Here is an 11,978-nt window from a genome sequence, read left to right as displayed (position 1 = left end):
TCAGTTATTTTTGCAACTAAGTTATATTTGTATCCAAAATAAATATTTGGATAACCCAATGTCTCCCTCATAGGAGTGGAGGAAAAAAGACTGCAAATTGTCAATATAGGTCAAGAAATAATTGGAATTCAGAATTTGGTGCCTTGATGCATTTTCATCTTCAGAACCAAAGTTTTGCCACCCTGTGCAACCTTTTGAAAGACATTGATGCCTCAGGCTTAAGTACCTGATGTCACAGTGAATGAAGAGATCCAGACAGCCAACTTACTGCTTATGATGGAAAACAACACAGCAAGTGGAAGGAGGAGGAGCACTATAAGAATATTATAAAAATTGCAGATATAGTTTAAAGAAAATTGTTACTAGAAAAGATATCTTTGAGTAGAAAGTCAGCTTCATGAAATACCCCATGTTTCTGTGTTCTCAGTGTGACAATAGCAAAATGCTTTAAAATAACTGATTTTTTATTTTTTTTCTTTGTGTCAGCCTCACAAAGAGCACATGTTTTAGAAATTTCAGTCAAGTATGTATGTGCACACTGTGGGTTACCAGCTCTCCAGAAAGGTCTGAAAGAGTCTGTCAAAAGTATGATGAACTTAGTTGCATATATTGCACCACTGAGACACACAAACAGATACGCTTGCTGGGTTCAGGACAGCAAAGCAGGAAGCTCAGCACTGGTGTGTGCAACAATAGCTCTGAGCAACAGAACCAGAGAGCTCAGTAGGGCTAACATCAGCTGCTGTGGTAACAGCGCTACTTGCATTCAGTAATTCAGTAATAAACATGGGAAAGTCTCATTTTCTTAATTGACTGAATCTAGTCAGATGATCTACATGTCATTACTGGTTTTCCCCATTAAACAACATGAAGTATATCTTCCCCAATTTGTTTTTTTTCCTCCTTACTTTCCCTCTTTTTGACATTTTCTCTACCTTGTATTTCCACGCTAGTCCACAGGGCCTAAGAGAAGATAAGTGCAAATGCTGTGTTTGGGTTTGCTCTGTCTGTGGTATTTCATTGTAAATGGAACCAATGTCAGAAGCTTTAAACTTTTTTCTTCAAGTTTGGCTTTGATCTTCCTGCAAAGGAAATACACGTCAACCAACATTTTGCGTTTTAAGGAAAAAATGCAAATAGAAAAAAAAAAAAAGTTTTTAATAAAATATGCATGCTTAGGCTGTGTTTTCCATTTGAAAGGCTGATAAAGTCCAGCATGAAAAACATTTTAATGCTAATTTCAGAATTACAGATTTTTTAATAGAAAAACAAACAAACAGATATGAGCCCTTTTGGTTATAACTAGTGTAGTGACAGGGCAGAGGTGAAATTTCCTTAGCTGTTTCTATCTTTAAGAATCCAGTCTTTACCAATGCATTATTCCAAATACTTCACTGGATAATTTGCATAATGATTTCAGTTTCTGTGAATCTTATCACTAGCAAATCTGTTCATTAGAATGTATATGAAGGACAAACATAGAAGGAAGTGAACATAGCTGAAATGAATTCATAAAAAAGTTTGAGCAAATGCTGGTGGATATTTTTCTCCAGTGTTTTCCTCAGCTCTCTTCAGAACCGATTCAAACCTCATCTAAAAGCAGTGAAAAATGTCCACCACTTACTGAGTTTTGTAAACCTATGAGCCCTCTGTACCTCATACTCAGAAGTAAAGACAGGACAGACCCTCTCCTGATTTTGACTTTTCCTCTGTAAGTATGAAAATTTTTGGTATACTGTCACATTACTACAAGCAGCCTCCACCCATAAACATTGTTAACGTCTCTGGTATTTTCAGGCCCTGCATGTGCTGGCTTCTTGCCATTCTGTCTGAGCACAATGTTCTTATAGCTTCCAGTATGGCACATGATATAGCAAAGGAAGATAAAGAAGGGAACAGAGCAAACAGTAATAAATATGAATGGAAAGTACAAAAGAGTCTCTCCTCATTTTCCATCCATTCTGCTACTCGTTTCTTTTCCCTTCTCTATCTTTTCTTTTACATTCTCCTCTCTCTGCCATCAAGATTTAAAGTATTTTAAGTCATTCCCTCTGTCTTTCTCTACTACAGGCATGAGTTATGAAGAATGAGCAATTAATGAATGAACGTACTCTTCCTCAGGAGAAGAAGCAATGCAATTCTAGCAGGAGCTGCTGATACAGCACTTGAGGAGACTGAATGGAGTAGCAAGCACAATTTCATAAATCAGCATACAAAAATTGTCAGACAGCATGAGTCACCACATGGTGGTTGGTTAGGAAAAGCAACCCGCTCCAGAAACAACCCATTTACAATCTCTAGACTCTAGGTTTTGGAGCTTTTCATTCAGTTTTGGTTTAGTTTTACTTTGGATTAAATCTTACTTGCTTAGTAACCTCCTATTTCATTCACTGAACTGCTGGTTAGCTAGTGGATAATCCAGGCAGTGGATTATTGCACAGGATTCTTTGGTGAAGTACAACTGTTAAGTTTCTTGTTTATATTTAAAAGAGGGTGAATTTTATTTCTATTGGCTTTATAGTAGCTTTGAATATTCAGAAAAAACTTTCAAGATGTCAATACCTGTGTTGAGCTCCAGAACCACTGCTATTTTGCTGTTCAAATTCTGCTTTTTACATGGTTTCCTCAGTCCTTACGTAAGAAGATTGCATAAGAAGAATGTAATCTCAAAAATAATTTACCATATTAGACAGAAACTCCCATCAATGGATCTTTATTAGCCGCCTGGAGCAGAAAGGAGATAGTGGCTGTACATTTGGAAAACGGTTGTTCACAGTACTCATCAATGTTTGCTGCCAATCGTGGGCAGATGCCATCAACAGTCATTACGCAGTTCTGAAAACAGAATCAAACTTGACCTGGGCAGGTCCTCAAACAATGGATAAACTGCCTCTGAACAATGGAAATGTGTGGAGTTTATTCTCTCTACCAGCCTCCTGATGCTCAGGGATCCTACAGACCCAGAGCTAGGGCAGCATGGGAAGGGGATACTTACTTGGGGTGTACATGTCAGGTACTCAAGATATCTCCTCACCCCTAAGAATTATTGTTTCTCTGTGTGTCCTTGATCTGTCCTTGTGGAAAGGAGCATGACCAGCCTGTTTCTGCTAGTCCCTGCAGCAGTGCTGTGTCATCTCTGGAAATGGCAAGTTACATTTGCCCCTTGCTGTTCTTCCTTTTCCTCTTTTCCCCTAGAAACCACTAGTAAGCAAAAACAGCAAGCAGGAGAAAGCACTTGGGGAGGAGAAGGGCAAAGAAGTTTTGAGAGCACCTCTGCCGTATGTGTGCTTCCTTGGCTGTCACAGCCACTGTGCTGTGTCCTGGGAAGGGAAAAAACAGCATCAGAGTGCAAGCACCTCCATCTTGCCCACTTTCCGAAACCATGCGAACTTGGCATGGAGTGCTGGTGTTGGGGCTTTGACAACACTCCTGCAATTACTGTGCTGTGTATAAGAGAACAACCTGCCATGGTCTCTTATTCATATGTTTTCCCAAATCTGGCTTTCTCTGCTTAGCCCCATATGATGATAAAGAGTACAGAAAGTGGCTTCCTTTCCCTGACCTCACAGAAGGCTTGAGAGGAACACTGTCTTTTCCTTTTCTTTGAGAAGTGCTGGCGAGCACAGGCTGTTACCATCCACTGCATACACTGCTTGGCATCAGAAGTGGTCAGCTGTTCCCATGCTCCTGTTCGCTTGCTGGCGTGTGGCAGAGAGCATAAGAGAGAGGAAAGCAATGCTATACTTCTGAAATGAGGTATAGCAAGTGTTGTGTGCCCACAGCTCCAGCCCAGCCTGCCAGTATTTATTCTTGATTTAGCAGGTAGAAGATTAAAAGTGACTTGCACTTAGTTGCTCCCCTGTGCAAACCCCTCTTATCTCCAGCAGGCCTGGAAGACATGATATAAGGATGTAAGAAAACTGTTGCTTCTTCTTTTTGGAAATGTACAGCTAGCATTCATATGGCAATGTTATCTTTGAAATACGAGGGTGCTTTGTAAAGGCTACCAATACTGCTAACCTTAATGACAGGAAAAAATAATTTTTAAAATACATCTCTACAGTCAACAGTCCTCCTGCAACAGAAGAGGGATGGGTATCTCTTTGCTATTTGCTTCTCCTCCTTTACACTCACTAGAAGAGTGTATGCAAAAGAACTTTTCTTTCTGTCTACTTTGCCAAAACAAGGAGGACACCACAGCAATAATCTTTTGATAACAAATGTTGGACTGAATCAAAATTTGTTATAAGCTATATAGCAGAAGAAATTGTTACCTTTTACTTGTGCAGAGAGAGATCTCTTTATTTAACAATAGTTGCATCTAAAGAAATATTTCTGACTATGGTTTTGGGGTTTATGCTTTTCTGAGCACTCTCCTCTCTGTTGGCTGTTCTTGAAAAGTTGTGACATGAGATCAGGAAAGCTTAAGAGCTTATGTGACTTCTTAGCTTGCCATCATTTCAAGATGAATAAGTGTTCATGAAGACAGCCTGCGGGAAGGGAATTGATGTACTATTTGGATGCCCTGACTTTATAATTCATACTAAACTCTCTCGGTAGGAGTGTGCCCAGTGCTGAAAACTTTGCCTTAGGGTTCAGATGGATCAAGCAGTAATAAGACTCCATGACTAGCTGAGAGGGAGGAAGAGGAGAAAACAATTTAAAAGCAATGAAAGAAGATACCACTATCATTGTTGAAGCAAAGCTTTTGCTTCCACAGCCGGTGGAACCAGCACATAATAGGCTGGAGAACTGACCCCACTCTCAGTTGCCTGCCTTGCAGCTGCACACAGGATTGCAACCTCAGTTTGGGAACTGGCTCAAGGAGAGGCAGCTGGCTGATCTGCTCAGCTGTGTTTTGAGACAAGGAATTTTCTGTTAATGTCAGTGAGAGTTTGACAGCGTAAGGAGTTCAGACCACCATCCCCAGACAGGGTGGAGAATTCTAAGTAGAGAAAATAGGGGTACGACCATACATTCTCTCTAAAACTGGTTGCATAATCTACTTCAGTCTGAATACATTTGTCGATAGTGTTTTTCCCAGCAAGATACAGGAAGATTTTACTCCAAGATGAACTCACAGTTTGCATAAAGCTTGCAAAATATTTCCACTTAGACAGTGCTGTCAGACAGTCATTTTAATGAGTGCTGAAAACCCAAACCAACTGCAGCCTAATCCCACTGCTTGCTCCTATTTCTGTATTGACACTCCTGGCACCTCCCAGTCATTTGCCTTCTGCAACCAAACAGCCGCACATTGGGAGTGAGCATTTTTGTCCAAACTGTCTGCTATTCAATAATGTTTGCTGATAACAACTGTTCTCATAAGTTCTAGATGGCATGGCTTCAAATGCTGAAGCACTGTGCACCAAAATGAAACCGAGACCCAGATAGCTTGGTTTTCCCTATGTTAACCATCATTGTTCACTGAATGTTTTGTTAGATCAGTTTTTGCAAGTTTTAACTAAAAATGTAGTTTTGCACTACCTGGTGAGAGGAGTGGGGGGACCAGCATCTGCTTTCACAGCTGTATCTTGGTTTGTTGGTAAGCCTCTCTTACCCCTTCTAAGCACAGAAGACTTGAAAACACATTGGAGCAGCTTAAGGTGTTTTCTCCCTGAATTATTTGCTGTTGTGTTTTTGTTGGACATCACTGCACCTGTACTGGAAGCAGGAAGACTTGCTTGTAATTCAGGTGAAGGCCAGTTATATGCATTTTTGGTGTTTTTGATAGCCTTGTTATTAACTCCTGATGGCATAAGACTTAGTGGTCAGGCTATAGATAGCTGATCGGTCTGATAACTGCTAATCTCATTAACCCTCTGACTTAACTTGATTTATACTTCATTTGCTCCCCCTAGTTTATAGTGATACATTACTCAACTTCAAGAAAGAACAAAACCACCGGGTAGATGATAAAAAAGTATCACAGAGCATTTTTGCTCAGGTCTCAAAGTCTCTGCAGGGAATGGAGGATTTGGATATAGTTCAGCACCAGTGGCACTAATTTCTATTGTGCTATTAGGCAAATGTGAATAGTCCTTAGTTGGTGCTAAAGAATTTCTATTTTCCATCTCCCCTTAGGCTCAATCTGCTGTATCTGCCTTTTCTGAATAACTTTGCTTGAATAAATTTTCTGAAGGTAAACACACATGCAGTAACACGTTTCTAGAGTTTTTACTATAAATGAATATTTGGCTCTGCTCCAGAAATATGCACAGGTTTCAGTACTGTCTTAATACCAGGGCAAATTCATTCCTGGCAGGAGCTGTTTAGTGGTACACAGAATTTAAGGGGTGATTATGCTCAATTTTTGTATGACATTAGCTGTATCACTATAGATGTCTGTATAATTAGGCTGGTGCAACCGCTAAATTAATTGGATGGAGCTACAGCTACAAAATATCTTTAAAAGGATAGTGACTTCTAAAAATTTAAGGAAATACACTGCAGCAGTGCAGCTATTGCACATGCAAAATGGTGGGACTAATCTAGGTGACTAACACTTAAAGTACAGAACTGTGTATAGCTCCACCTTACACAATTACTTTTGTTGCTCTGCTGCCATTGTAGAACTCTTCTGGCACTTATATGCACAAATTCTTATTTCCAGCATGACAAGGAATATGTTACGAGACTTGATAAAATCCATACAGACAGCTTTCTTGACTAATGCCTCTGTAAATAGTTATACTAAAGACAAGACACCAGACAACTTATGTAGTGGTTTGGCTCTGTCTGGATGTCAGGTGCCCACCAAAGCTGATCTGTCACTTCCCCCTCCTCAACTGGAGAGGTGAGAGAAAATAGAACAAAAGGCTCGTGGGTTGAAACAGGGACATGGATATTACTCAGCAGTTACTGTCACAGACAAAACTGACTTGTTTTGGGGAAACTAGTTTATTACCAATCAAATCAGAGTAGAATAATGAGAAATAAAACCAAATCTTAAACCACCTTCCCCCTAACTCCTCCCTTCTTCCCAGGCTCAACTTTACTTCTGAGTTCTGTACTTCCTCCCCCCACTCCAGCAGTGCCAGTAGCTTACTCCAGCATAGGCTTCCCATGGGTCACAGCCTCCTTCAAGCACCCCCTGCTCCAGCATGGTGTCCTCCACTGGCTGCAGGTGATCTGCTCCCTCATTAGCCTCCATGAGCTGCAGGGGAATCTCTGCTCTGGCACCTGGAGCATCTCCTGCCTTCTTTCACTGACCCTGGTATATGCAGAGCTGTTCCTCTCACGTACCCTCACTCCTCTCTGGCTGAAGTTGGTTTTGTGCAGGTGTTTTCCCCTTCTGAAACCTGTTATCCCAAAGGTGCTACCACTGTCACTTGTGAGCTTGGCCTTGGCCAGCTGCAGGTCCATCTTGGAACCGATTGTCATTGGCTTTATTGAACATGGAGGAAGCTTCTAGCAGTTTCTCACAGAAGCCACCTCTGTAGCACCCTGCTACAGAAATCTTGACACACAAAGCACATAGAATTCAATTTCACTGAATAAAACCAACCACTTCAACAAAGAAAGCATTCTCTTTGTTTGCTTGTTTGGGTTTTTTTCCTATTCTTTACCTCATTTCCCCTCCCTGCCCCAGAAAAAAAAAAAAACCAACCTAAAAAAGTACTGTCAGTGTATAAACTGAATTTATGTGGAAATATATTAATCAGAAACTGGCTTTGAGACAGATGGGAGTAGATGAGGTTAGAGTAAAAATGGAGGAAAACAGGAACAGAGAGAATTAAGAAGAAAAATACTAGTAATAAATGGAAAGAAATAGTGAAATAACTCTAGTAAATTTGGAAAAAAGCTCATCCAATGTATCAGGTTAGCAGTTAGCATGGAAAGCAAAGAGGAAATTAGAGAAACAGAATTTACTTATGATGGGCTTTTGAAGTGACTTCAGCAGGTCACAAAAAAGCAGTGATCAGACAAGTCTGAAACAGACCCACATTCCATCACACAGGAGCCACTGTCAGACCTCTGTCATTAGGCAACAGCTGTGCCTGTATAAATGACTACTTTTCTGCTTTGCAGCCAGCACTGCTCCTGTGAGCATGTGTAGATTAAGCCGCCTGAACTTTGGACAAGGAAGTAAGGGGCTAGCTTTAGCCTAGGAGAGAGAACTTTGCTGTATTTATTTGCTTTTCTCATTTCTCATTCCAGAATATATTGCAGGTTATCAGAGGTGGCTGTTGCAAACACGTATAAGAATAATCTGCAGGGGTATTCACAAAGACTAAGTTTAGCCACAGGATACTTCCACTCCCAGCTTCCTGTAGAATCAAGAGAAAGTATTTCTTCTGGGGCCACTCAGAAGACCTACAATGAGCTCCCATTGAGACACTCTGCTGAGGATTTTCAACTCCCCACTGGCTATGGAAAGATCCTCAGGCAAATAAGCTCCTTAGGCTAAAGGTGGCCTTTGCAAATATCCTCTTGTGCAGCCTGGTTTAAGACCCAGGAGCAGTGGATGAGTAACTAACAGATTTTGAGTCAGTTCTATGATTTTCAAGGTTCTTACCGAATGCCACAATTCCTCCACTGACTTTAAGCACTCTGAGGCACTGTGTATGTACAGCAACTGGAAATCTGTATGGGTTGCTATAATATCAATAAATAACATACTGCTGTGCTGCCATATATTCAGAGCACAAGTAGCAGTGATAGGACATCATTCAGAGCAGAACATGGTTTAATTAAAATGTTTGTGGATGTTATTAACAAAACAGTGCTATAAACTAATGGTCACCTTACTGTCTGTGTACTCTATCTAATCTGCTTGTAAATGGGTGCTAAGTGGGCATACATTTCTACCAGAGTAAAACCCATGGAAAAAACAGCTCCTAAATGCTGTTTCTAATGTATTTTCTTGTGAAATTCTAATTGTGGCTCACAGTTTAAATAATCATAGATCTGAAAGACAGTATAAGAGCTTGTAGTAAGTGGCTATGAGTCAAGTGAGTGAAATTTAAGACTAGTCTCACTACATATCTAGGCTCTGAGCCAAGGAGAGGGAATGTCTGAGTGTTCCTCCTCTTACTCATTTGACACAGTTTTCCTTCTGTTTCCTTTCCTTTCTGTTTCCTTTCCTTGATTAGCTGTGTTCATGAAAGCAGTGGGGGATAAGATAATGGTGTCTTTCCTGTCTTGCCATATCACCTCATTCATACCATGATGGTACAAAAGCTGGCAGGCAGCAACATTAAACTGGAATGACCATCTTCTGTGCTTATACAAAAAGTTTAAAGCTCTGTAGTTACAAGAAAACCAGAGAAGTGGATGACATTGAGAAACTAGTCACTTAGACTTTCTTAATTAACTTTATATATTACTGAACCATACCTATTTCTTGGCTGTCTTTGAGGAGTTTTGACATCATCTAATGAAAGGATGTAGTATTATGAGGAAAATCTCATTCACAGGACCAGTCAAGAGAGTTTAAGAAAAATGCTTTTGGAAAGTTGAAGGGCAGTAAGAAAGACCTGAGAAGATAATGTAATGGAAAGCCAGCAGAAATGTGTCTTGTTCCAATGAACATGGGCAACACTGGAGAGAGAATGAGTCACTGTGGGCTACTTAAGCAAGTAAAAGTAAAATATGAACCGTACTGGAAACAGAAAACTGGAGGGCCACCAAATCAGGCTTCTGTATTCCAAGCTTAGCGCACATGAGAAAAACAGGGACAGCATGAGGATACACTGAAACAGTTGCCAAGAGGTTAAAATTAATACAAAAAGATGGTATTGTATTATAAGTCCTGAAGGCACAATAGCACAAAATGACTTGATCAAGAAAATATTAATTGTAATTAATTTGTAATAAGGAGATAAATTTTGAGACCAGTTCTTATTCCCATTAAAACTAATTGGACTTTTGCCATGAAGTTTATTGGGAAGAGGATTAAACTTTGAGTAATGGCTTGGTTAAGAAATCATGGATGTAATTGTGAACTGCTGGGGAAAAGTAACTGAGAAATTCATAACGAAATATCATCACTTGAATAAATGCATCAGAGGTGTCCTTTGGGTATTTAAAGAAATGATGGAACAACTAGTTGCTAAGAAAAAAACAGACAGAGAATTGAGGAAGTAGCAGGAGACTAATAAAGTGTCAGCATGTCTCAAGTCTTTAAAAATTGAATTAAGAGTAACTATAGAAACTATTGTCTTATGGGCATGGCTCCAAATTGAAATATTAAAGCAGAAGGGGAAAATGTATTGTGGGAAGGTGAATAGTATAATGAGACCCTGGTAAGACACAGGTGTACTACAGTAAACTAAGCCAGACAAATTAGAACTTTTATCCCTCCACTTCTTTTTAAGATTAAGCCAGCAGCAGAGTACAGAATGGCACCAAGACTTTGCAAAGGCATTTGAGGTTCTGCCACATAATGTCTTAAGCAAATCACTGAAACCAGTCAGCTTGGGCTAAAATTCGCTTAAAGGTATCACATGCTGGCCACTGAACTGTAGACAGAAAGTAAATCTGAATAGCAGTCAGTGCTGTCAAGGATAAGTGACTGCTAGTATCCTTTAAAGGTCAAGATATGGTCCAATATCTGGAGGATAAAGCACTAATTAAATGTGAAAACAATTACTTAAGTAGGAAGAATGGTTAACCGCAAGGAGAGAGGAAACACAGAAGGTTCTAGTTATTCTCCAAGGATATTATGGATCTAATAAAGCAAGGCTAAACTTAAAAGCAAATTAATAAACAAGCATTAGCAGTACTTTCTGCCCATTAGGCAACAAATAAATTTTATGAAGCTTCAAATACATATTTTTGTCTATGAAAGACTTTTTCTATCTTAAGGCTTTATAAATCTGATTCTTTCTTTCTTCAGGCTTTATAAATCTGATCAGAAAAAATTAAATTCAGAAAGCAGCACCATAAAGAGCATTAATAAAATGATAATTTGCTTGATATATATCTGTTTATCTAAGAGGAGCATTTCGTTTTAATTGTTTACATTGCTCAGAGGAAGTTGGCAGTTGCACACCAGCTGGTACAGGTGGAGGGCTCCATAATCTCAAGTATTGATTATGAATGAAGACTGTGATTGTGGGTTGGGGAATTAAGGCTTACATACCAGGGTATTTTCTCAATTCTGCTGGGTTAGACCAAAGACCTGCCTAGGTCAGTATAGTCTCTTAGCAGTGGCTGAAAATCATAAAGTCATTGAATAGTTTGGGTTGGAAGAGACCTTAAAGATCATCTAGTTCCAAAACCCTTGCCATGGACAGGGACACATGGATGTTTACAGAAGATGAAGAGCAGGACAAGCGTATATAACAGCTTTAACTCTTCACCAGAGTTCCTAATAATTTTCAGCTTAGGGACTCTGAATCACTTGCAGCTTGAGTCACTCTAAAGGATTTCTTTTCCCTTAACTTTTCCAGCCTCTCCTTGAACCAAAGAAAAATTTTAGCTCTGACACTGTTCTCTGGCCTTACAACTCTAACATAAATTGCACATCTCCTTCTATTTGTTGAAGCTTGTTACTATTAATTGCAATTGACACCCACTAATTCTTATACTGGGAGATTTGGCAAACAGTCAAACTTTGGCTATCCTGTTTGTACTATTTGTGCTTTAGTGAATCTCTATCACATACCCCCTTGGTTGCCATTTTCACAGACCAATTATCTTTTTATCTGAGTGGCAGACTGGCTTTTCCCCATACAGAAGCCATTTTCCTATCACACTTCACAAAAACCTACAGATTGATGAGTAGGTCCCCTAGCACCAGAAGTCATACGATTACCTCAGAATTATCACAGAATCATGGAATAGTTTGGATTTTAAGGGACCTTCAAAGCTCATCTAGTCCAACTTCCTCTGCAAAGAGCAGGGATATCTTCAACTACATCAGGTTGCTCAGAATCACATCGAGTCTGGCCTTGAATGTCTCCAGGGATGGCACATCTATCGCCTCTCTGGGCAACCTGCTCCAATGTTTCACCACCCTTATTGTAAAAAAA

This window comes from Psittacula echo (genome assembly GCF_963264785.1).
Source record: "Psittacula echo genome assembly, chromosome: 6".
NCBI lineage: Eukaryota > Metazoa > Chordata > Aves > Psittaciformes > Psittacidae > Psittacula > Psittacula echo.
The sequence above is the reverse complement of the archived record's forward strand: the minus strand, read 5'-3'. Positions refer to the sequence as shown.